The 26,359-nt window shown below is 41.2% G+C and overlaps 1 protein-coding gene across 3 annotated transcripts in view; it reads left to right on the top strand.

The window, feature by feature from the left end:
• Positions 1 to 26,359, top strand: part of grik4 (glutamate receptor, ionotropic, kainate 4) — a 418,260-nt gene that overhangs the window by 38,007 nt on the left and 353,894 nt on the right. Inside the window, exons 2-3 of one of the 3 annotated variants that reach the window (XM_054795184.1) lie at positions 18,299 to 18,390; positions 20,573 to 20,671. The exons of 1 other annotated variant lie outside the window; for it this stretch is intronic. The gene's annotated coding sequence lies outside the window, so the exon portion shown is untranslated. The remainder of the gene's footprint in view (positions 1 to 18,298; positions 18,391 to 20,572; positions 20,672 to 26,359) is intronic. One more of the 3 variants, XM_054795185.1, reaches the window with a different exon arrangement.

The following is a 26,359-nucleotide window of genomic DNA, read 5'->3' as shown; positions in this document are numbered from 1 at the left end:
CTCTGTTCTCTGCTCTAATCATGTTTAGGAGCTTAAGATGTCAACAGAGGGAGCCCTTTATTGTTGAATTAAGCATTTGACTAAATTCCCAACAAGTTTAAGTGTGGTGCACCACTGGAATAAGTGGTTTCATGTCTTTCAGAGAATGATGTGAACACTCAAGATAAATGTTTCGAGGGTGTTTGTCATGTGGAGAGTGGCCTCACTTTTCATAGCTGTCGGAGAATCTCATCCATAACCTGTCTGGCTTGACACAAGGGCTGCCATTACCAGACAAAACCGCCCTGAATCAGACATGTCAACCAGGGAGCTGAAGGGGATCCACATTAGACTGAATTTGGTTTGAAATGGGATGCTTTTCAAGCTGGTAACATGACTGGCCTTTCTCCTGCAAGCAGCTGGTTACTCTGCTGTCTGTCCAATAACATGAAAATTGAAGAGAAATCACACACTGCAGCAGTGCCTTTTTTTTTGCCTTTCTTTTCAGCGCCATAGGTCATCAGTTTTTTCCCCAGCTCAGCCCGTCTGATGTTCGAGTGCTTTCAGTCTTTGGCAGTCGAGCCCACCACTATATTCTATGCACAACAACAAGCTTAAAGGCCATCAAATCTTCCATGAGGTGGTTCAAATATAATTTCAGGCCAGAGGAAATGGAGTAAAGTCATTAGAGCAGAAACATCGTTTCAGTGGACAAGACAGGTTGTCGATATAAAGATTGAATGATGGACGAAAACAAGGCGATCTGTACCTGTAACCTAGGCGATGTTACCTTTGATGCGACTCATCTCTGCAACAGTTTCCATAAGGTCCAACCATCCTGAAATGGATTGATTATTCACATTGTGACGCAATTTGGGCAAAATGGAGCGCTATACTTTGCTGCAACCAGCAGGAGCTGAAGCTCCTACCAGTGTCCACTGGTAGGAGAAGATATGGGAAGTTGCACTACATTCATTTTACTTAAACTTGTCAGTGTTTCCACTACAATTATATTAGGTGCCTCGCCGCTCTAAAAGGTCAAGTTAATTGAATTTTCTGTATAGCGCCAGAGCGCAGCTGTTTCTTGAAAGATAAATAAAATACAAATAGGTAAGGTTTTTCACTGCAGCTGAAGGTCTACATAGATGTTCTTGGTAGGGATGGTCGGACGTTTGCATTCTGCAACACATGGAAAAAATATCTCGGCGGGGGGTAAGCACGTTAAAGCTTTAACTTAATACGGCGTTTGAGGAACAAACACTTAACGGAGTGTGGTGAGTTTTTGAGGCTCACGTTGCAGCAACAGCCAGCTGACATAGTCAACACTCGCCCGTACATGCGTGAAGACACTCCTCACTTGGAGCCCCCCAACTCTGCTACCTGGAAGTCCTGCCAGAGGTCCATCAGATGCTGCACTCTTGCAGGGAAAGTCTCCCAAAAGAAGGCGAATCCTCTGTAAGTTTCACAAGTGATATATGTTCTCTTGAAAAAGCCAGGAATTCTGGGCCCCATGAAAAAAAAAATCATGTTGGACCCCCCCCTCCCATCTTTATCTTGTAATAATTACCTATTTTTTGGGCCTCTGAATTGTCCAACCCCCCCCATACAGCACCTCTGGCCAATAATGAATAGATCGAAAAATTTACAGTTGATCCATGTCATCTTATCCATATCGGCCGATCTCACTCATGGATGATTGGTATCGGAATTGGCAGCATAAAACCCTGATTGGTGCATCCGATTTTGATGGTTTGATGTATGTGACATTACACATATATTTGTTCAAAAACTGTAGCTTTAATTTTCATCTCATGATAAAAAATTCTTCCTGATCTCAGATAAGTGGAAGAAGATGGATGGATGGATGGATGGAAAAAATGTAAAATCCCCTTTACAAATATGCTGTTGCAGCCTAAAGACAAATAAAATGATAAACATCCAGTATGATCATCAGCTGTGCAAAGCCTGTTGCAAATAAAATGAACAGGAGCAACACCATGAAGCCTTTAGTAGAAAGGTCGAGTTAATTTTATTTTCTATATAGCGCCAGCGCACGGAAGAAGTAATAGCTTTCCTACTGAACAGGTCTACACCTTTTTTCTTGTAATAAATAAAACAAATCATATTTATTTCTTATTTACACAATGACATGTCATTTTTGTTTCTATTAGGTCGCGCATTTATAGTTTTCTGCTTTCTGTATTACACACATCGGAACGGTCGCATTCATTATATGACACATGTTGATGAGTGAGCGGGTTTTGACTCAGTGGATTATTTTGGAGTTTTTCTATTGAATTCTTTTATTAAAGGTGATTTTTATAATTGATAGCGATTGCATTAGTCATTCTATGACTCGGCTGTGCTGTTTGTGTCCGGGTTTGTACACACAAACTGCTTTTACAGTACAAGTAATACACTATACAGTACAGGTGGTTCTCAGTTTATGCCGTTCTGACTTTCGTGGTTACGTATGTGCTCCCGTAAATGAATTAAAAAATGAATTTTGGCCCCTTGAACAAGAGGCTCGCTTGAGAATGAGTTACAGCGGAAGAATACATTATATGCAGCTCACGCAAAGCCACACTACTCTAAATACCGGTACTGGACTGCCATGACAGTCATTAGGATAAAGATCGTATTGTATATGTCTACCTGCACACTGTAAGAATGGCGAGGAGGTGATTGATTATGATTAACAATCTCTGTATTGCAATAACAAAACAGGCTACTGTTGGCCGAACCATAAAACAGCATCCGCAGACTCAACTATCCTTCTCCATCACACACACACCCACACACACACACACACACACACACACACACTCAGGACTCACATTCACAGACAGTCTAAAACCACAAAACTAACACTACACAGGGTTTCCCCTAGGATTTTTTGAAGCTGTGGTGGTGGGCTGCATGGGAAGCGGACTGCCGCCGCTGCGTCGTGCCGCCGCTGCGTCGTGCCGCTGCTGCGTCGTGCCGCTGCTGCGTCGCTGTGGCAGGAATTTAGTTTTAAATATTTCAAATTTACTGTCGGTAATAATGTCAACATCAGGGTCGTTTTCACAGGCTTGAACAACAAATGCATTCATTAACTTTAAATGTTTTTCTCTCTGCCTTTTCTTCAACTCCTTGTGCCAACAGGGCAGACAGGTGATTCAAACGAACTTGGAGAAAAAACATTTCTATACTAGGAGAGTTCATGACGTGAAGCACAGCCATGAAACGACATAAGTAGCCGCTACAAGTGAACGCATAACTTTTGTTATACATATAGGCATCTTACCGCTCAGTTAGTTTATTCGTGGTCGGAATAATAAAGGTGAAAGTTGCATTATCTGTGTGTGCTTGCGGACATCTGTTCTCCACTTTTTTTTTTAATGCTGCTGCAGCGGCACAGCTGCACATCAGGAGCCGCTGACTGATGTCATAGGACAGCTATGAAGTGACAGTAATGATGCAGGTGACACGCAACCAACACTACCTTTACGATCGCCGTAATGGGCACCCCTGATATACAGTAGCATAAACACTCCTGATCAAAATCTTAAGACCAGTTGAAAAATTGCTGGAATTTGCATTTTGCACATTTGGGTCTTAATGAGGTTTTAAGTAGAGCTACAATATGCAAAAACAAGAAGGGGGAGTGAGACAAAAAGCATTTTGAAAAAGGTAATTTATTGAAAACAACAACTAAACTGAAATAGGCTGTTTATCAGCTCATCAAAAGTTTAAGACCACAGGCTATAAAAGCCAAAATCTGCTCAAAATGTTCATTTTCTGTCAGGCATTCACACTGTCATGCCGTCCTGATGGCTAAAGCTAAGAAGCTTTCTCTTTTTGAATGTGGTCGGATTGTCGAACTGCATAAGCAAGGCCTCTCGCAGCGTGCCATTGCTGTACTCCCGTTTCCTCCCACATTCCAAAAACATGCATGTTAGGTTAATTGGCGACTCTAAATTGTCCATAGGTATGAACGTGATTGTTTGTCTATATGTTCCCTGCAATTGGCTGGCGACCAGTCTAGGGTGTACCCCGTCAGCTGGGATAGGCTCCAGCAAGCCCCCGCGAACCTAATGAGGAGAAGCGGCATAGAAAATGGATGGATGTCTTTAATATGACCATTTCATCCTTGACCTTTTTAATTAGTTCTTGTGTGCTTTCCCCAGAACAAAAGGGAGTGGTATCATCCGCAAATAATACCAACTTTAAGACCCTTGTCACTTTACAAATGTCGTTGAAATACAAAAAACTGTTTTGGTCCTAATATTGACCCCTGGGGTAACAGGCCAAAGTAACAGGAGTGAGTTTTTAGCATATAATTTGCAAATACATGACAAAAACCACATTACAGTGCTTCAACTAAAAATTGTATTTTAAAAATAAACAAATAACATCAAAAATATAATTTAGATAACAGGGCTGTGCTGATATTTGACCTTCATCCAGTCATAAATGAAATATCACTGACGATACAGAAAAACAAACAAGTGAACTTACTTTTGGCCTTCCCATGGCCTGCTGAGGACATGAATTGCGCAACTTCCTTTGGGCCTTGTGGCTGGTGCAAAATCTGCAAGTGATTGATCAATTAACAGATGATTGTATTTAGCTGTGGCAGTGCACATGTATGCTGTACGTTTTACCTGGATTATCACGTATTGAGAAATGATGACTGGCTTAAGGTGCTTGAGATGTTTTCTGCAGAAAAAAAGGCCTATTTTTGTAGGGGTATTAATGTTTTTTAACTAAAAATCCACAAATGTTGGGTCGAATCAGGTGCCTGGTGAATGTGCGGTGGTGATCCACTGTACAGCTTTGATGATTGCGGCTTCTCAAGAGGCTCCAAGTTGTTTTTTTTATGGGGTAGAAAGAAGCCATGCAAAGATGTGTCCCATATGATAAGGAAGAGGGGGCAATGCTGTGAATAAAGTTGGCTTCATCCATCAGCCTCCAAATTGTGAGCTGTTTTACTCTTTCACTTAATGACCACTCCACTGTGCTTCTATCACCCAAATGAGTCCGCCTGACATTTCCGTTTAAGTCCCATTTAGCACAAAGGTGCGCCATATCGCTATATGGGCATTGCAAGCCATAATTTTTGTTCTAACTGCTACCTGTAGAGTATACGGAAGCTCAGTGTTAATAAAATACCCTGGATACCTACTTCCTCAAAATGTTGTAAAAGTGTAGCACGATGACCAAGAAGAATCCATATTGGCGCAGATCTGTGCGATAAGCATCTTTTTAAAGAGAGTCTTGTAATAGACATAACGAATCGAGACACCCTGTGCTTAATCAAAGACTACAGCGACCTATCACGTCCTGCATCGCCCCCCCCTTTCCCTCCTCCTCCCTGTTTGTAGCGAAACCCCCCCCCCCCCCCCCAAGCTGAAAGATCAAGTAGATTTGCCCCGCATAAACAACAGCTGAGGGTGTTCTGCATTATAATGCAATCTTAATTGAGATGCTTGACCTTTTAAAACCCAGAGTGATATGCTAACAAGTACTGATTGTACAGCACGTACTATAAGAAACAGGCATGATTGTGAAGGGAAATTAGGTTTAATCTCCTGTAAAAATCTTGTGCTTAGTTGCCCTGCTTCATGTTTTAAATGGTTATTCTAGACAAGAGGTTATGCATCCACTTCCTTCCTAATCCTTCTGAGTTCAAGTCATGAAGGTTTATAGCTGATCTTAAATAGCCGTAAAATAGCCTACATTAAGCTGCTCACCTCATCCCATTGCACTGTACTGCTGCCTTTTGCAATGACAATAGAGGATATTCTATTCTAGGTTGCATTTTGCATGGAACTTACTAAAAGGTGACAGTTAACCGACAAGGAACACACAAAATAGCCTCCATGAGGCGGCAAACCTCATTGGGTTGCACTGCACTGTTTTGACAATGACGGTGGAGGTTATTCTGGAAGTCACTTGCCCAACATTGCTGATTAAGTACTTAAATAGCAGATGCGAATGAAGGCTTAAGTAATGGCTGTGACATGTTGATCAGAGATTTGTCCTGTCAATTCACAATCACTGTCTCCGAGGCATTTAAAGAATATGTACTGCATATGTTACAGCATGGTATGCTGCGCTTTTTGTCCCAGTCTCATTGGGAAGAAAAATGCTTTTAAAAAGAGGTCATATTTGACCTTGGAGTGCAGTGTTTTTTTCAGTGCAGGATGTCAAGATACAGTAGCATGCATTAACATATCCTGGCAGTGCTCCCCTTCCAACACTGTTGCCGCTCCTTCATACAGTAACTCTTGTGTTTAAAGAGCCTGGACACTACTGACGGTATGCAAGGCAGCAAGTCCAAAAAACACAGTCTATTAAACAATTATTAAGAACTGTCCATGTCAAGCTGTAGCGGCCTGTAATGAATGTTGTTAATTGTGAAGGAAACAATTTTTGGAATCACTCTGGATGGCTTGCACTCCATCTTTGCAATTGGATTACTCTCATGCGAGTAAATCTCCTGGAGGCTTTTATTCTTATACAAATGATAATGATAACTGCAAAGCACATTTTAGCCTGCCTTGATCTCAGAGTCTTTTTTTTCTGGCAGCTAATCATCATGATGATCGTCACCAAACCCCCAGAAAGCTGCATTTTAAATGGAATTGGTGAGGGCCAGTGAAATATAGTCTCTAAGTGGACTCCCTGAACTCCATCATGTAAAACTAATGAGAGTCTTGAATCGCTGATGTTATCACGGAATGAATCGCAAAGCTTGGCATGCTTTAAGTGACTTTGCATGATTACTTTGCATGGGTTGCTCACTTTAGCAAGCGGGTCCATCTTCCATTTGTTCTGAAACAGTTTTTCTCCATATCGGTCTTTCCCCTGCCATTAAATTGGAATCCCCAACCCCCGAACGGCGAAACACTGCCTCCGCCAGAAGGTTAATTCTATTAACAGTAATCCCTCGTTTATCGCGGTTAATTGGTTCCGGGCCTGGCAGTGATAAGTGAATTTCTGCTAAATAGGATTCCTTATTTATATATGGAATATTTTCAGAATTAGAGCCTAGGCAATCTGTGTACGACCTGGTAAATGCGGTTTGTAGCGTTGTTAGAGCCCTGTAGACGTGAAATAACCCCTATAGTCAGTTTTACACTTGTATTACCCAATATAGTACATAATAATACAAAATAAGACATTTTAGACATACAATATGTCATACAATAAATGAATATATAATATAATAAAATATAATATAATAAAATAATATGGGATTCAATGTTAATAAATTGAATATTTTTTCAGTTGGAGCATGCAAAACCTGTTTATGACTTTCTAAATAAGTTTTTTTTTAGCATTATTAGCCCTGTAGACATGAAATGACACCCCTGTAGTCACCTTTACACTCCATTATTATTATTCATTGCACAATCTTTATGCTGCAGGGACTCGAGACGGCCAAGCTAGCGAGCTAACAAGCTAGCAAGCTAACCAGCTAGCCTTGAATTAATTTCTTCTAAACTTTAGAAACCAAAAACTTACCACTTCCACACAGAATGGGATGAGAGCTTTTGCCTTTTGCCACAGGTTGCCCGTGATTTGTCCTATGCTGGCTGATGTGGTAGTGATGTATGTGTTCTTGTTGCGCAGAGCAGGAACCGGCTGAAAAACAGCATGTATGCTGAGTTAGGCCTGATTGTTTTTTTTGTTAAGTCGGAAAAAAAAAGAAAAACGTTGCAACTGAGTACAAAACTTGTCAGGCACAGGTTTTCCGTGGTGGCACAGAACCGGGGAAGTTTTGTACAACCAATGTCATCGCGCATTTGATGCAGCATCACAAAAAACAGCATGAAGATTTTGGCAAGACCACCTAAAATGTTGTTAATGTTGAGTGACGCGATGCGTAGCCGCCACTATTTTGTGGATAAATCTATACCCCAGGTGCATGAAGAAGTGAATGGGTCAGTTTTTGCTCATACTTATAGTTGCTGACTATTGTTCTCTGTTTGATTAATATCACTTTTCTAGCATTGCACACTACAAAATGAGTAATAATGTATGTTTGATTCATGTTGATATCGGGACACCCTATCATTATGCACATGCACATTTGTGTCAGTGCTCGTACCACTCAACCAGCCCCCCCATCACTGTAAACCAGGAGTGTCAAACTCGCTTTCACCGTGGGTCACATCGCAGTTCTGGTTATCCTCAGAGGGCCACTTTTTATAATTCTATTTTAGAAATTTGCTAATAATTATTACATTAATAACTAATAAAAAATAGTCATTTTAAATTGGATTTGACAGCAAAAAAAAAAATAAGGTTTTCTGTCAGTATTGACAACAAATACATTTAGCAAGAAAGATTGTCTTTTTGATAATTTTTTTGTTAGTAATATTAATTTAGTTTTTACTTTAATATAATATTTTATTGTTTATTGTAAATGTAATGGTAAATGTTTATTAAATTATTGTAAAAATATGTTTTAAATATTTATTTTTATATGATCGTAAAAGTATTTTTATAATTTTTTTTACTTATTTAAATATATTTATATTAAATTAAAAAATAAAATTGCAGCATACATATAAAACATAATAATATAAATATAATTTTACAATAGTATAAAAGACCAAATTAATATTAATAACAAAATTACAATATATGTATATATACACATATTTTTAAAAATAATATTAAAATAAGTGTCCTTTTGACATGCATTATTTCAAGGCTTTCAAGACATAAAATGATATGGCGGACCAAATCCGGCCCCCGGGCCTTGAGTTTGACACCTGTGCTGTAAACTAAGCAGAGACACTGCCTTTGTCTGACTTCCGAGGCATATTTGTCCAGTCCTGATTTGTACAACCTCAGGGGCATTAGACTTTTAAGGGTTGACTGTAACTTTTTAATTCAACTGTCTTCTTGTTGGCTAATACACAGAGGGTTGTTGAAAGCTGCCACTGGAGTGACTGTAGAGAATGCTGATAATGGAAGCCGTTGGCAGTAAATATGTAGAAAACGAGACCGGAGAGGCTCGCAAACATCATTCACCCGTCCCGTTAAAATTCTGCCTTGTCACGTCCTTGGCTTGCTTTCTCTGTGGTTTTTGGGTGGCTGTCAGCAGCCTTCGTGATTGAGAGGTAAAGTGACTGGCTGACGGACAGTAAATTGTGTTGAGTTACGTCATCCCTTTTAGCTGTCTAACTTTATAAATTTACTTCATCACTATGATTTTCGCAGCTCTGTTAGAGCCGATTACATTGCTCTATTTCGCGGTTAAGGTGACGTGGAGTTAAGTGCAAGGTAATTGACTTATTACTATCCAATTCTGCTCTCCTTTCTGCATCTATTTCTTATAGTACAGGCGTGATCTGTTCTTTCATGAGTTATATCAAGGTTTTTCTGAAGTTTTACCGGCCCTGACATTGTCTTTCCTTGCTGGAGAGGTGTTCACCTTCACCTACAATTTCACCTATGAATCATTTTTTCAAGAAATGATGTGAGTGTTGGCTCTTACTGTGAGATAGAGCATATGGCAGGGTAATTTCCATCAGGGCCCTGTCTAGGCCTTGCGATAACATTTTTCACTTTTGATTGCAAAAGATTTTTCTGCTCCGTGTCAGCTTGTCTTCAGTGTAAGGGGTGTTGGGGCTGCACAAAATATATCTTTAAAGAAATCACAATCCAATTTCCAATGACAGCAAATCTTATGAATATCCCACCCGCGGACGAACCTCACTGGTAAGGCAGAGTTGGTTCCACTGCCCTGGTTCTCCACGCTAAAGGCCAAAGCATCCTCCTCTCTCTTCCCACTCACCATCGAGCCTCGCACAAGGCAGTGAGTCTGACCCATCCTTAATAATAACAAAAAGTGTTATTTCTTTAAAATGTAAGCGCACGGCACCCAGAGAATTGTAATCTCAATTATAAGCAAGAAAACAGTGAGTCACATTTTTTCCAGAATAGTTCAGCCCCATTTCCAGTGAGTAATGGCGCACAAAGGGGACATTCGCAACAGGACCTCTCAACATGATTTGAAACCATCTCCCCACCTTTTACAGCTGTCATGTCCCAAATGGATTGCATACAAAGTAGCCTTTTCGGCTGATGACTACTTCATTCCGACCACGCATTACGCCGAACGACTCTATTGCATCTATTTTTTTCCCCTAACACCTCCTGCCCGACGGAGTCTCCGGGAAGTGAAGCTGCATAAAACCAACAACAGCATCTCATTATCCACTAAATAGCAGCAGATTAATTACAATGACAGTGACAGATGGCTTGTTGCTGGATCATTGGGATGGAACCCAGGGGAGGGAGACAAACATAGCAGGTACAGAACATTGACTCGCCAGCAGCCGCACGTGTCCTCCACAATGTTCTAACCTCTCTGACAGACACATCATCATCTTCACTGCGCCATGAGACATCTCTTCCTCTTCTCCCATGTGCACATCAATCCAACATTATTATGGAAGAGCACCTCGGCTTCCTTAAGAGAGAGAACACTTTCGACAAGCTAACATTTCGGTTGCAGCTGTCCACAAAAAGCTAAAGAAAAAGCAAAGGAGACATAGCCTCCAGAATTTTTTCACATTGTCTTGGGTGAAAATAATATGCCACAAATTGATTTATTTGGATGCAATGCTCTTTGCAATGGACAATGATAATCTGCTGTCCTCTTCACAGCCCAACAGGTTTTATTCTTGTTGAAGTTAGGCTGTGAAATGCTTGTCCCTTACAGAGGACAAAAATGTATTTCTGGGTCTCAAGAGGACGGTAGAAAGCTCAGGGGGATCTCATGCCACTAATTTTTAAGGCATTTCCCTTGAAAATCATGGTTGTAATCCAAATTGTCCAACCATTGCATCATTTTCAACACTGCAATTCTCTCTTTTTCTTCTTCTGCTTTCGGCTTGTCCCCTTAAGGGTCGCCATAGCCAATCATGTGTTAACATCTTGCCTTGTTTTTTGTATCTTCCTCTGTCAGTCCTACCACCTGCATGTCATCTCTAACAAGATCTAGAAACATCCTCTTTCGTCTTCCCCTTCTTCTTCTGCATCCTTCTACCACTATAGTCCAAACCCGTCTGTCTCACATGGCCAAACAATCTACCGTTTTTTACGGACTGTAATTCACAGTTTTTTTCATGGTTTGGCTGGTCCTGTGACTTATACTCCGGAGCGACTTATATATGTTTCTTCACACTGACAGTCACAAGGGGGCGCTCTAGGCTCGTGTGCCAGTATATGCTACTCCAATCACTCCTGTACCACTGAAAATGTACAATGAAAAACATCAACTGAGAAAGACAGAACACAAATGCCCCATAAAGAAAATCATATTCTGCAGATTACAAGCTGCAACTAGTTGTGTTATGTTGTTTAGGCTATAGTTTTCTGAATAACTCTTAATACTTTATGTTAACAGATGCCTATTTAGCCTGTTGGTCTCCAATGTATTTATTACTATAACTTGCCTTTCAAGATAAAATGTCTGTTCTTGGTCTCTGATTTTATAAACTATATTTCCCCACAAAAATGTGATTTATAGTCCAGTGCGATTTAGACAAGGTTATTTCTTCTTACCTCATTGACTGCCAGCCATGTTCAGAGAAGAGAGCTCCATACTGCCAGAGTTTTCATGATGAGCTTTTGGCCATTTTTGCTGAACTTTCAAGACCCATAGGATATTGAGTTGTAGGACTACATAAACATTGAAACTGCCTAAAGAAACTTTAGACTCTCTTCTTTCATCAGAAAAAAAAGTTTGTTTCTAGCCTTTTTGGGTCGTTTGGGTCTTTAGATATTGGCTTTAGAACATAGGGTAGTTTCAGCAAAAACACCCGATTTTGACCAAAAAACAGAGAAAGCTTTTTCTGTAGAGAAGCAAATTCAAGCAGAACAGTGACTGACGTCATATTTTTTAGTTTTAGTGACACCTCAAACATCTGTTTGAACAGATATTTGTTTCATAGAAGTAAACAGTTGTTTACTTTATGTGTGTGTGTGTGCGTAGGTAAAGTATTTACAGTATTAGTATAGTATGTGTGCGTGTATGACTCTGAATTGTTCCGGTGTCGCGCCACATGGCTCAGCAACGCTAACTACTCGTTTGTTGCTCCGGCTTCCATTATCAACTACGTCACCATCACCCATGTCACCTCTATCTTTTACGATCGCGTCACTAGGCAGATCCACCGCCACACAAGCTCTGTGACAGGGTTAGCTGCCTGTAGTTTTTGTCTCCGCACAATTTCCGAAAGCGCTTTGCCATTTTCATCTCTCAACCCAGAATCCACCAATTTCCGTCTTCTTCATAGCCAAGCTGTCGCTGCCGGTTGAACTGTTGCCCCCTACTGGGACAGAAATACATTGCCTATAAGTCTGAAATTCAACCACAGGATGAATAACACTTTGATCTGTAGCTCCCGCAAAAAAGGCAAAAGACGTCGATAGACGTCAATAGACGTCTTTGGCAGTCAACGTTACTTTTTGAAAAGAGCAGTCAATGAGTTAATTGTGCATTGTTGGCTGGTGCGACTTCTACCCCCGAGTGGCTTATCGTCTGGAAAATACGGTAAGTCTGGCCTCTCTGACCTTTTCTCTCAGACGTCTAACTTGGGCTGTTCCTCTCGATGATTTCTAATCCTATCCATCCTCGTCACTAAACAAAAAAAAAAAATCTAAGAATCAATCTGAAATCTAAGCATCTTCAGCTGTGCCCATCAGGGCTGGTCTCACTACCGTCCTGAAATTCTTTCCCTTTACTTTTGCCGATACCTTTTTTGTTGCAAAGTACTCCTGGTGCACTTCACCAGCCACTGCACCCAGTGCACCCGCAAATTCATTTCCATGTGGATGAAAAGGTGAAACCATAAAATATTTTGTTGTTTTGACCTGAAAACTTTTACATGTGGACAGCCCCTTAGTACTTCCTCACCTCTACTACTTGCATCCTCACAGTTCCACCTGATACTCTTTCATTGACACGCTTGCATTCCGTCTTGCTACAACTGACCTTCATTTCTCTTCAGGTCTCTGCTCTCACTGCAGATCACAGTGTCATCATTGTCCATGGAGCTGTCCATCACCATAGCAAACAAGAAGGGGCTCAGGGCTGATCTTTGATGCAGTCCTACCTCCACTTTGAACCTATCTGTGACACCTACAGCGCACCTCACTGCTGTCTTGCTGCCCTTATACGTGTCCTGTTCCTCATGTACCACAGCTCCTCTCTCTGCATGCTTTTTCTTCTCCTTCTGTCTACCTCGCAACACCGCAATTCTTACGACAAACCATTATCTGTTCCCTGCAATGCACTTTTATGTGTGCAAAGAATATGCGCTTGTAAGAGCTGTTGTTGCATAGCTGCTGAACCATGTCACAGCCACTTTGCATGACGTCAATATTCTGTTGCACAAACACTTTTTTGGGGAACGGAGGGACATGTCACTGTTCAGTCTTTCACGCCTCATTGATGTTTGCGCCCGGTAAATGAAAAGTAAACACGGTGTGGTAAAAAACAAAGAGATAAAGGAAGCGCTACTTGTTCGAAAACAACAAAGTCGTACTGCCAATTTTTGGTTTTCATCCACGCAGCTTTCCTTTTTTTTAGGTTTGCCAGTCCCCTACTGCTTAAAGGTGAAATATTAGGTTATGCTGATTTAATTCCTTATTGACCTTGTCCACTAGTAGCAGCAGGAATGTAAGCCTGCCCCTACTCTTTCTCAGCAGGGTGCATTTTACACACTCTAGACACTTATCCATTATATGCTGTGAATAAGTGGGATACACACTATATGGAGAAAAAAATATTGTGACACGATAAGGAAATATGAAGTTCCCTTTGCAGCGATATTTGGTTCTACTCTTGTTCGATTTTCTGTTTATAGAAAATAATTAGTGAGGTTACAGGTCACTGACGAGCTCCGTTTAGTTCATCCCAAGTGTTTGACAGTGTTCAAGTCAGGGTTCTCAATCGAGGAAAAGGCTTCTTGAGACGTCATCTGTACTTCTGTGTAGAAGGTGTCGGACGTTTCGCTCCTCATCCGAAGAGCTTCGTCAGCAAACTAATAAGTGCTGGTAGCTTAGGCCTTAAATACAGTAAGAGTGGGCGGAATTGGTGTGCCAACACCCTCCTCCTATTGGTTCGTTACACTAAGCCTGGGCGGAGCAGTGGTATAATCCTATCCTGTTATTCACACCTACGATAAAAGGGAAGTGTCGCTCCCTGAATTGGGTATTGTTGTAGTGGATGGTTGACATCCACTACAACATAAACTAGGGGTTATTAGGACCCTCCAACATAGAGCGGAACAAATACCAACTAGTGCTGAGGGAAAGAAAAAGGAGACACAACATGTCCAGAGAGCGCTCTCAACCTGTGGGTACCCACGGTGGGCTTTTAACAAATGTCAAAAGAAGAGAGTAGGGAAAGAAACCCAAAAGCCCACAGAAGCAAAAAGGAGAGGAGTGGTAGTCCCTTATGTAGCGGGGGTCTCCGAAAAACTCCAGAGGATCTTATGGCAACACAAAATTCCTACCTATTTCAAACCAGTAAATACCCTGAGACAAAAATTAGTGCATCCTAAAGACAAGGCTCCAAACCAGAAACAGAGCAATGTGGTCTATTCCATCCACTGTAAAGATGAGGAATGCAAAGAGCACTACATTGGGGAAACTAAGCAAATGCTCCAAAAAAGGCTTTATCAACATCGCAGGGACAATGCTAGTGGTCCTCAATCAGCAGTACATCTACACCTGAAAGCTACCAATCACTCTTTTCAGGACAGCGAGGTAAAGATTTTGGCCAAAGAAAACAGATGGTTTGAAAGAGGAGTAAAGGAAGCTATTTTTGTCAAACAACAGAACCCATCATTGAACCGGAATGGTGGTTTGAGGTTTAATTTGGACCCTGTGTTCAGCAGGTTACTGAGACCAAAACCCACAGCTCTTAGTCTTGCAAATGAGGTGAAGGCAGGGCCGAGCCAGAACAATAGATGCTAACAAGCCAGTATCAGAGTCGTTCATACCCAATTCAGGGAGCGACACTTCCCTTTTATCGTAGGTGTGAATAACAGGATAGGATTATACCACTGCTCCGCCCAGGCTTAGTGTAACGAACCAATAGGAGGAGGGTGTTGGCACACCAATTCCGCCCACTCTTACTGTATTTAAGGCCTAAGCTACCAGCACTTATTAGTTTGCTGACGAAGCTCTTCGGATGAGGAGCGAAACGTCCGACACCTTCTACACAGAAGTACAGATGACGTCTCAAGAAGCCTTTTCCTCGATGGACAACTCCTGTACGACTGAGAGCCTACACAGTCAGGGTTCTCAAGTTCTTCCATGTAAAATAAATCCAAGCTAGCGCTGGGTGATATGGCAAAAAATGATCACGATATATTTTTTCATATGTCCAATCTCAATTACTATCCCAATTTTTAATATTGTTTTTAACCTGCCAGTTTGAAAGCGCCTGGACTAAAAACTAAATAAACTAGAGATTAGTTCAACATGCAAAGCGAATAATACAGAGACTACCGATTGCTGCTTTGGTCCAAAAAATATACTGGACAAACAAACTTTTTTAATTTAACCAAGTCACAACACAATGCAAGTGCATTTTGAAATGTTTATTGTTCCACTAATTTACTCTAAACTATATTATTGTCAACATTTATTGAGAACAAATAAACCATTAATATTATGAAATAATAATTGTAATAATGATAATGATAATGACAATAATAATACAGTCAAACCTGTCTAGCACAGCTTTGTTCTGTGGGTCATGGATAATAACAAGCCTAGTAGTGCTGTACAACTTTTATCCGCAATCCCACAGTGCCCTCCACTGGTCTACCTCTACTGGCTATTATTATTATTTTTTTTCCCTTTTTTTCCCTTTTTTTCCTCTACTGGTCAACATTCAAACTGGACGCCAACCTGTCTATAGAGGCCACCTGTCTATAGCGGCCACTTTTGCAGTCTCCCTCTAGTGGCCGCTATAGACAAGTTTGACTGTATATCGAAATAGTACAGCATTTCCTTTTATATGCCGTCATTCATTCTCTGTAAAGTTGTGGAATTACCGTTTGTGAAATGTATTTTCTCACAGGCAATCATGCTGTAGGTCAAACTTTGGCAGCATTTCTGGAAATGCTGGTTTTCAACTGTGTTAAAGAGCAGCATTTTTTTTTGCAACGTTTGTATTTAATTTGCCAATCAAACGTCTCAGTGAATGTTGGCTGTCGCTACGAAGGCTCTGCATCTTGATGTGTAGTTTTTTTTCCACATGAGAAAACTATGTTAGGTGGATATGTTTGAGGTGGGCAAGTTCATTGTGTTGCCTTTTATGTCTCTGCCACTTTCGAACAAATTTGGCATTCTGGCTCGTTTGTGTTGATGGGCTCATCTCGCTCATTATCAATATTGGCTATGGAATTTTTTTCCTCCTAATTTCTTACCTTGCATTGCTCCTCACGAGGCTCTCTTGCTGCACTGCGTGTGTATGCTTGCGGCCCCACCTCCCCCCACAGAGACCAAGTGAGTGTACGACTGTTGTTCTATGAAACGTCGAGCACGCAGCGAACGCTCTCCTCTCTTTGGAGGCGAGAGACGAGGAAAACAGACACGCACATGGCAATATATAGAGGCAGGCAAAATTATCAAGTTCATTTTCATTTATCTTGTGATTAATTCAGTTATTGTCGGGAGACATTTTTCCTCTGAATGAGAAATCTTGTCATGAGATCTTGTGACACCCCTGGAAGATAGGGAACCTTTCTTCTCAACAACAACCTCATCTTCAGAGGATAACTGCAAGTTTATTTTACTGCCTCCAACTCTGCATTTCCACGTTCATTCATTCTGTTTACTTTTCTAGCAATTTACAAACGGAAGAGGAGCAGGAAAAGGTCGACTCTGATTGGCAGTTGTCACAGACATTTCCGGCGTGTTTGATTGAGTAAATATGCTCATACATTTATGGCACCCCCAAGGGATTGTGCTCGAAATGCTTTGGAAGACTTGCAAGCATGTGCAATACAGATATTCTCGAAGATTTATAATCATTCGATAAATGGTCAGCGACTTATTGCCACTTTAGTTGCCAAGTCCAAAGACATTTTGCTTAATGGCAGCCATGTTTTTTTTACCCATTCCTGCTCAAATTTTGTCAACATGTGCTAGTCAGTCCCCTAAAGGTGTGTATCAAATTTCGCGGGGATTCGGCTAAACACCCGAAGTTACAGTGGTGTTTTTGGAGAGGGTATTGAGCTGTGTGGGAGATTTCAAGTCATGTTTTTAAATAGCTTTTATGGATTTATCAAGGTTAATAAATTATGGGGTGTGGTTTTACAAAAAAATTAGCAGAGGGAACATAGTAGGGGTTCATGTTTTCACAAATTTTAACCATTTTGTGCGCAGCGATCGAGAAGTAGAAGCCTTATGTTAGACCAGGGGTCGGCAACCTTTAGCATAAAAAGAGCCATTTTGCCTCCTCTTTCAGTAAAAAGTGTGGAGCCGCAAAACATCACACAGCTTATAAACTTGTCAAAGTTATAATCTTTTTGAAATGTTACCTGTTACAGCAACAAAATTCAATAAATAAAACTGCAGCAAGCATGTGTAGGCCTACTTTGAAATTATTTAAATGCCTTTTTCAGTGGTTCCCTTATTTGTTTAAAAACAAAACAAAATGTAGTTAACTTTAACATAAAAAATCTTATCAGAGTTCACATTTTTGCATGTTTGCTCAATAGCGTTAATGCCTGTGCTGAACTGCCATCAATAACCATTCTATTGAGCCTGTCCTTGACTGTCTTTGCATTCCTTTTCTGTTTATTTTTTTAATTCGAAAAATTGATGCTCTGATATTTTTACGAACGACTCTTTCACGTATTCTCCATCTGTGAATGGCATCCCCCTCTTTTTACGATCTCGTGCGCAGCCCAGTGTTGCCAGCTTGGCCTTTTTCTCACTAAATCTGGCGACTTTCCAAACCCTCTTGGTGATTTACTTTCCCAAAAAGCGACTGGCGACAAATGTAGGGACTGGTATTTGGAGTTGTAAAAGTGAAAAAACATATTGTTCTGCCCCGCCTTACAGCAGTCACAGGCGGGGTGACACCGTCAGCTCCTGCAGTACACTATCCGCCTCTTCCAGAGTCACCACTTTGCTGATTAGCGTGTCACGAACATAATAGCTACAGCGCGCTTCTCATTATAAAACATATTGCTATGCTCTGGTAAATTCTGTAGTTTCATTTAACTGTGCAGCAACTTGCTTCAGTCTCAACGCCAAACTCGGTCAACTTTTTTCCTTCCAGTGAGACTCACCGCATGGACTAGCCTACCTCCCCTTCCCTTGCTCATCCAATCGGCAGTCAGAATGCAGTCCAGATGCATGCACGGACTTGCGGTGAGTCGGATATTTCAGATTCTTCTCGAAAATGCACTTTCCCCTACTTCTATGTTAAAAAAAATAAAAAATCACCAAGCTCAGCAAAGGGAGCCGCAACAAGGAGGCTGAAGAGCCGCATGCGACTCCGGAGCCGCTGGTTGCAGACCCCTGTCTTAGACAAACATGAAAAAATTAGGACACCCCATGAAGAGGGCATTCATTGATATAAAGTTGGGTGCGTCCAAAGACTTGAGTCCATATAGTGAGTTTGTCATCATGACATGCGTTTTTCCATAGACCTTTGTTTTACCTGAGCGTTGTTGTTGCATTCAGTTTGTTTCAGCTCATAGGTCACTTTTTTTTTTTTTTTTTTTTTTTTTTTTTACCCCTGTCCTGTCCAGCCTTTAAAGCAGATAGAATTGTATACCTAAATGCCGTCAAGTGCTCAACAGATTTACTCTGCCAGAGAGAAGTGTGATATACACTTCCCCTGTCATACAAAATTTATTCGACCTTGATGCTTGTTATAAAGCAAATTTGGAGCGACCGGACCGGAGCAGGAGGGGACAGAGAAGAAGAGAAAAGGAAACAGGGGGGGGGGGGGGCGAGAGGGGACAAAAACAAAAAAAAGAGAGACAAGAGACAAGGACAACAGCAGCAACAACAACAATTGTGACAGAACAACAGAAACATACAGAACGACATCAGCAAATAAATGTCCGTGACAACTATAAAGACGAACAAGGATAAAGGACAAATCAATATCAACAACCACAATGACAAAGCTGTCAATGACAATCAGACATAATAGCAGTCATGAAATGATGAACTATGACAGTGATCACAATGACAATACTGCATTGAAACAGTCGCACACAATAGCAGTCATGAAATGATGAATTATGATAGTGATCACCATGATAATACCGCATTGAAACAGTCACACATAACTGTAGTAATGAAATGATTATCCATGATAGTGAATAGAATCAAAGTTACTGTAATGCACATCATTGTAAAAAAAAAAAATATACATATACACATACATATACATACATACACATACATACACATATATATACATATATATATATATATATATATACACATATATACCGCACATACACACATATATATATATAGTCATACTGCTGATATCACCGTCGCTGTAATAAAACCAACAACATAGGTTAACTCAGTGAGTAATGTGGGGAAGTACGTATGTACTGTGAGTGTGCATATGTACAGGTATCTCTGTATGTGAGGAAGACTTCATATATATGTAAAGGTGCAGGAATGTGTGGGCGTGTGATTGTCACTGAGAGTGCATGAAAGGAAAGGGGCCGCCTTCAACCCCCCAGAGAGCCCCGCCCCAAATAGCAAGGCCGGGCCCCGGCCGCCAGAAGGCCACCAGGCCCATAGGGGCAGGCAGCACAAAGATCAGTGCCCCAAGAGCCAGCCCAGAGAGCCCCCCCCCCCGGGAAGACCAGTAAGGGGCCGAAGAGAGGCAATCCCAGCCAAGGACAGGGCGCCAGCGGGCCGGAGGACTGCCAACCCCTGAGACCAGCGAGAGATCACACCCCACAAAGGCAGACGGGTACCGGGGGCCACAAACCGGCAGGCCCAGAGACGCCTCCACAGCCGGAAAGAAGCCCGCCCGCGCCGGAAGCGCCAACTCCCGCCCACCGCCACCCCCACCCCCAGGGAGCGGAGCCCGGCCCGCCCCGGGCCAACCCCCGCCCGACCCCCGACACAGGGCCGCCCCGCCAAGGGATGCAGGAGGCACACCCTCCACCCACCCGGCGGAGGCACGGGCGGCAGAGATGTATCGCCCAGCACCTGACCCCACGGATCAAACCCCTGTATGCCCCCCCCCCAAAAAAATAAATAGCTAAAATAAATAAATAAATAAAAGTACACACACGCACGCACATACACACTCCTACGCACCCACACACACGCACATAAACACTCCTACGCACAAACACACCCCTATGCGCACGCTCATACACACTCTTACTTACTCAAGCGCGCACACACACACACACACACACACACACACACACACAGTGATCGACTGCCCGACACCCGGAAGCCCCACCCTATCCCCCCTCATAGGTCACTTTTTATGCTTTTACTGTATTCTGATGTCTGTAATCGCTACAGGGCCTCTCAGACATGATGTTCTTTTCTGCCAAAGTCTGCACAATAGGTGTCAACTGGACTTGAAAGCCAATGCAGCATTGCACCAGGCTAATTCCTTACCAGAGGTGCTGCCGAGAGGAGACATTACATCAAGGTAAAACCACAGTATGTGATGGAATGGTGCTAAAATCATTCTGTTCTCACATTGGATGCAGTAGTACCACACATGTAACCATCTGAAACATTGCAAGCTTGACAAGAGTATTTCATGTGATTTATGGTAATGGTTTAAATCATTCTGTTTTGTGGTTCAATACGGCCTTTTAGTCTAGCAAATTGCACTTATTTTTTGTCCTATTGAAGCATTTTCAAGCATAGAAATGGCTAAATGAATTAAAATATAAATATGGACCATTAAGAAGACGATTGAAATTGTCAATGTAGTATTCTACGTTGGTCACTCGGTGTCAGTAATTGTTCGGTGAGACAAGCACCAGACTTGATTGCCGGAACAACAGGCACAGGCCTAATAATAACACGGGCTACTGTTGTGGCCATAACCCACAACAAGCTAAAACTCAACTCTGAACCCCGATGTCACTTCCTGTGACTCAGATGATAATAGTTTCTCGGATTATATAGACTGTATAGGGTAATATGAATGTAAAGTTGACTATATGGGTGCTATTTCATATCTAGGAGGCTGTAATGATGTCAAAAAACACATGTAGAAGGTTGTAAACATGTTTTCTATGCCACAACTACGACAGTATTTCGTTTATAAAGGAATCCTGAAGATTTACTTATCATGGTCGGTATAATTAACCACGATAAAAGAGAGATTACTATATATGTCAATAAATGATGTCGATTCAATACAGTCAAATATTTATTTCCCCCCAAAACAGGGCACAAACCTTTTTTTAACCAAGCAAATAACCACTGATGTCTTTCAATCAGCTCTCTTTAGTCATGATAAATATCAATATTTTTGAATGGGAGTGAAGGTTGTACATTTAAGATAATAAAAGACAGTTTTGGTTTAGAAAGAGCATAAATGATGCAGTAAAAGGATGTTAAAGTTGACGGAATATAATGCAAATGAAGTGGTTGTGTTACTTAATGGCCACATGCTGTGTCAATAAGTAAGGATCATTTTTTTATGGCTTATTTTTATAGGCAATTACTGCATTTGGCTCAGGGACACTTTTAAAAGAACAATCGAGGGGTGTCTCTGGTCAGCAGAGTTTTATTTTTCTCTGTTGAAAATAGGCACATGTTTTCATGTGATCTCATTATCTATTCCTAAAGCGGACATCCGGGATGGACCTATTTCCGTTGTGGCATCCATCTACTTGAGCTTATGCAAATAGCAGAAAATGAAACACAGGACATTTCAGGCAAAAAGAATGATTTGCTCCTGAAAGTGGGACCATTTATCACATAACTTGATGGAGTGGCTGCAAAAGTGAGAGAGGTGGAGAGAGATTCCAACGAATTTAATTTGTGGGCCCGGTCGGCAGAGCACCTCCGTATCGAAGGTAGAGATAAAAAAAAAAAAATTCATAGATTCAAGTTTTTTAAATTTCCCAACCGGGGCGCCATTATCGAGCTCGATGCAATTACTGTCCATAGGGACGTCTTTCGTTTATCATGGTTATTCAAACATCCTTTTTTTTCCCCCACCCAAACATGACAGGTTCTTTTTTGTGGCTGTACCTTTTAAAGCGTGTGGGCAGGTTGCTAATGTACAGTAATAACACAATATTGGGAACAATAGGAAAGAAGGAGACTGACTGTTCTCCGAGAAGACAGCTCTTGTGAACAATGCTCATCAGAGATGTTTTGGGAGTAGAAGGAATGGAGTGCACCGCCAGCAGTTGTGACCTCACGCCAACTGCACATTTACGGGATACGCTTGTGCATGCTGTTCATGCTAGAGCGGCCGTGTCCAAAGTGCGGCCCGGGGGCCATTTGTGGCTTGTTTTTTCATTTTTTATTGGCCTGTTACACATTCTGAAAATGGAATTGAACAAGAAAAAGAAAAAAAATGGAAATAAAGAGCAGTAATTTTACAAGAATAAAGTAGAAATATTGGGACAATTATCATAACATTACAAAAACAAGTTATTATTTTACTAGAATAAAGTCGTAATATTATCCCGTAATTTCCGTTGTATGAGCCGCTACTTTTTTGTTAAACTTTGAACCCTCCGGCTTGTACAGCGGGGTGCAGCTAATTTATGGCCGTGTTCTAGTCTTCTGACATCTCTTACTTCAGAACTATTACTAATCGTTTAAATACTGTGACGTTCGTGAGTCAGTGAGGAAACGGTGGCTCTTTCTTTGGCAGGAGCCAATCATGAGCTTTAAGGGAACTCACGACGAGCTTGTGGCAGCTGAATGAATCATTGCGGCGCCCCGGCCCGCCATGGCCAATGAAATGCTTTGGTGGGAAGAAATGCATGATGAGAAACCGTTAAAATAGTTTTTGTTTTTCATTCTGGTACTTGTATTGTATATTTCCTAGCTACCTTTTGTGTTAAGTTGCTGTGTGATGACTTTAGCGTTCTTTCTAAGTTGACACCGTGAGTCAGACTGTTATCGTGAGTAATGACCTCCTGCGATTTCCAGTGGGTTGACAAGCTCTTCGAGATTTTTCTTTTTTTGGGGGTTTTATTATATTTTTTAATAATTAATTAATAATAAAAAAGAAACAACAACCCCACCTCCAACCCCACAACAACCAAAGAGACAACAATCCACATAAAACAACCAAAAAAAGAAGACACACAAACACACAATCAAAATAACACTGATAATAATGATAACAACAACAATCACAACAATAGTAATAATAATGAATTATAACAATAACAACATGAACTTTTTTTTTTTTCAAAAGCATCAGACCGACAATAATAAGCACAAAAAGGAAAAAAAAAACAACTTAAGAATAAATGACAACAATCTTACCATCCCCATCATGACTACCACCACCCACAGACATTACCACACCATCAGTAATGACAGTAATCACAATGCCTTATACTTGCATCTCACAAGCCCAGCAAGTTCTCCAGTGCACCACACGGCAGCCACCACTCATCAGTTTATACTTCAAAATCATACAATTCCACTTACATAAAGAGAGAAAAAGCTTACATTTGAAGTCTATTTAATATAATGAATCCCATATTTAACAGTCAGACTCACTACTATCCAATGTAAATGCCCTTCTCTCTAATGATATCATCTCCATAGCCTGTGTATACTGTACCAGTCAGCATCTATCCATTTGTTCAGCATTATTGTTTTTATTATAATGCATATTGACAAACATGCAGTCATGTTCTTCGATGGCACATTGTGAAATTGATGCAAATCTCCAAGAATACAGGTTTGTGGTGTCATTGGGATAGCTATATTTTAGAATGAAATTGCCTCCCCTGTTATTTTAGACCACGATTCTTTTATTCTCTGACATTCCCACAATAGATGCGTCAGGGTTCCCTCAGCTGCCAATCACTTTATGCATAACTTTGTATTTACTATGCCCGCTTTAAACAAATGAGAAGGTGTAAAATACAATCTATTTAGAATTTAAAATTGACACAGCCTGTATAGCCTAAATATCACATGATATATCATTTAGTAAAATATCTAAATGAGTAATCCGTTTCTTAATACTTATATTATTTGCATTCCTAGTATGATGTTCATTTATTATCCTATAAAAGCTTTTAACTGCATTTTTCTGAATTAAATCTTGATTTAAAGGCGTATCTTCAAATTCATGTTTGTTACAAGTAATACTTTCAAAAGCTATACATTTTTATAGCATGTTTTAAGGAGATATCATTTAAAAAATTGACTTCTGGGTATATTATATTCATCAAATAATTCACTGAATGATTTAAAGGAGTTCTCATGAATAATGTGATGAAGCCTAGTAATACCTCAATCTTTCCATATACTGTATTCCATTTGACGACCTTTTCATTCATGAAGATGCAGCTGGATTCATTCCAAGTATATTATGACATCATTTTAGAATATTATACTGTAAGTAGCTTGAATTGGGCTCTGTTTCAATTCATCAGGTAGGTTTTCCATATAATATAAACTCTGTACATTGATGTCTAAATTCCTTTCTATGTTGATCCAGTCTTTGTCTGGAGTGGAGTGGAACAATTGGCTTGCTTGTCATTTTTGGTAATTGTAATCCTCCTTCGGCTTGTGAACTAGACAATCTTAAATAAGAACATCTAGCCTTTTTTCCACGCCATGTAAAAATGTGAGATTGTTGTATGTAATGTAAGAGTTTCTCATAGCTCATGATTGGCTCCTGTCAAATAAAGAGCTGCCTGGTCCCCACGGACCCGTGCGCTCCACACTATACCATTTTATGACGTGGACATGTGCGGCTTATAGTCCGATGTGTCACGGGCAGCATGTTGCCCATAGTTAGGATCCCAAGATGCAGAGAGACAAATGTCCGTGTAACAAAAAAGTCCAGAAAAGTATAACAAGAACAAAAATGTCAACAGAGAAAAAGGACAACAGAAAACAAAAGAATAACTAATAACTAATAACACTGCATACACGGAAATAGCCTGCTCCCGGTCCCGATCTCACAGACGGTTAGGTCGATCAAGCCATCTAGTGTAGTGGTGTCATCACGTACTGAGAACTCGTCCTTTATGTGAACATGGAGAGCCTTGCGAGAAATACCCCTTAATGCTTACGTCGTCATATCCACTTTCTGCCGCCAATACCCGAAATTTGATTGAAAATGCTGCCACAGAGCGTCCTGCTTCCCTGCCTCAAATGGGGTGATCAAAAACCTTTCTTATTTCGCTTGAAAATAAAGAAAACGAAGAGTGAATGGCGGATTTAGCCTTGATGACGGCGACTGCCCATGCGACTGCCTTCTCTGTCAACAGGCTCATGATAAACGCCACCTTGGCCTGATCGGTGGAGTAGGTGCTAGGTTGCTGGTCGAATACGAGCGAGCATTTATGTAAAAATTGCTCGCAAGAAACAGATTGGTACGTTTGGCTCTCTGTGAGGCTGGTTGCCGAGAGGCAGTATCTGTGGCGGGCTGGCGGCGGCTGGGCTAAGCGAGGAGGCAGCTCTAAACGCTGATCTAGCGCAGCCACGTTGGTAGTTAAGGCATTAATGGCCTCCATGATGTCCCAGAGGGACATATCGTGGCTCTGTACTAATTGTAAGGAGAGGATTAGACCACTACTCCTCCCAGTCTTAGTGTAAGGAACCAATAGAAGGAGGGCGTTGGCACACCAATTCCGCCCACTCTTACTGTATTTAAGGCCTATGCTACCAGCACTTGTTAGTTCGCTGACGAAGCTCTTCGGATGAGGAGCGAAACGTCCGACACCTTCTTCGCAGAAGTACAGATGACGTCTCAAGAAGCCTTTCCCTCGATGGACAACTCCTGTACAACTGAGAGCCCACACACAATAAAGTGAAAATATACTCATCCCGCCTGATTCATGCGCACACACACACCCACACACACACACATACACAAAGCTGCACTAGCTAAACTAAGCGAACCCCGCTAGCTTCCATTCACGCTCCCTAACAGAGGAGTTTCCAAGGTTTTTTGCCGCCGTTTCGACATGTTTAGTAGTGTTTGTGCGGTCCCTATTATAAGCAACCAGAGCAGCACTTCCCGTGCGAGCTCCCTACACCATGACACAACAGTCTGGGCACGCAGAGTTACGAACGTGATACGGCAACCGAAACGGCCCGATCTCGTGGTGGAAGCCGATATTATCCGATCTACACAAATACAGCGGATCGGCAGCCGATCCCG

This window comes from Dunckerocampus dactyliophorus, chromosome 12, assembly GCF_027744805.1.
Source record: "Dunckerocampus dactyliophorus isolate RoL2022-P2 chromosome 12, RoL_Ddac_1.1, whole genome shotgun sequence".
Lineage (NCBI taxonomy): Eukaryota > Metazoa > Chordata > Actinopteri > Syngnathiformes > Syngnathidae > Dunckerocampus > Dunckerocampus dactyliophorus.
This window is presented reverse-complemented; position numbering and strand designations above follow the sequence as displayed.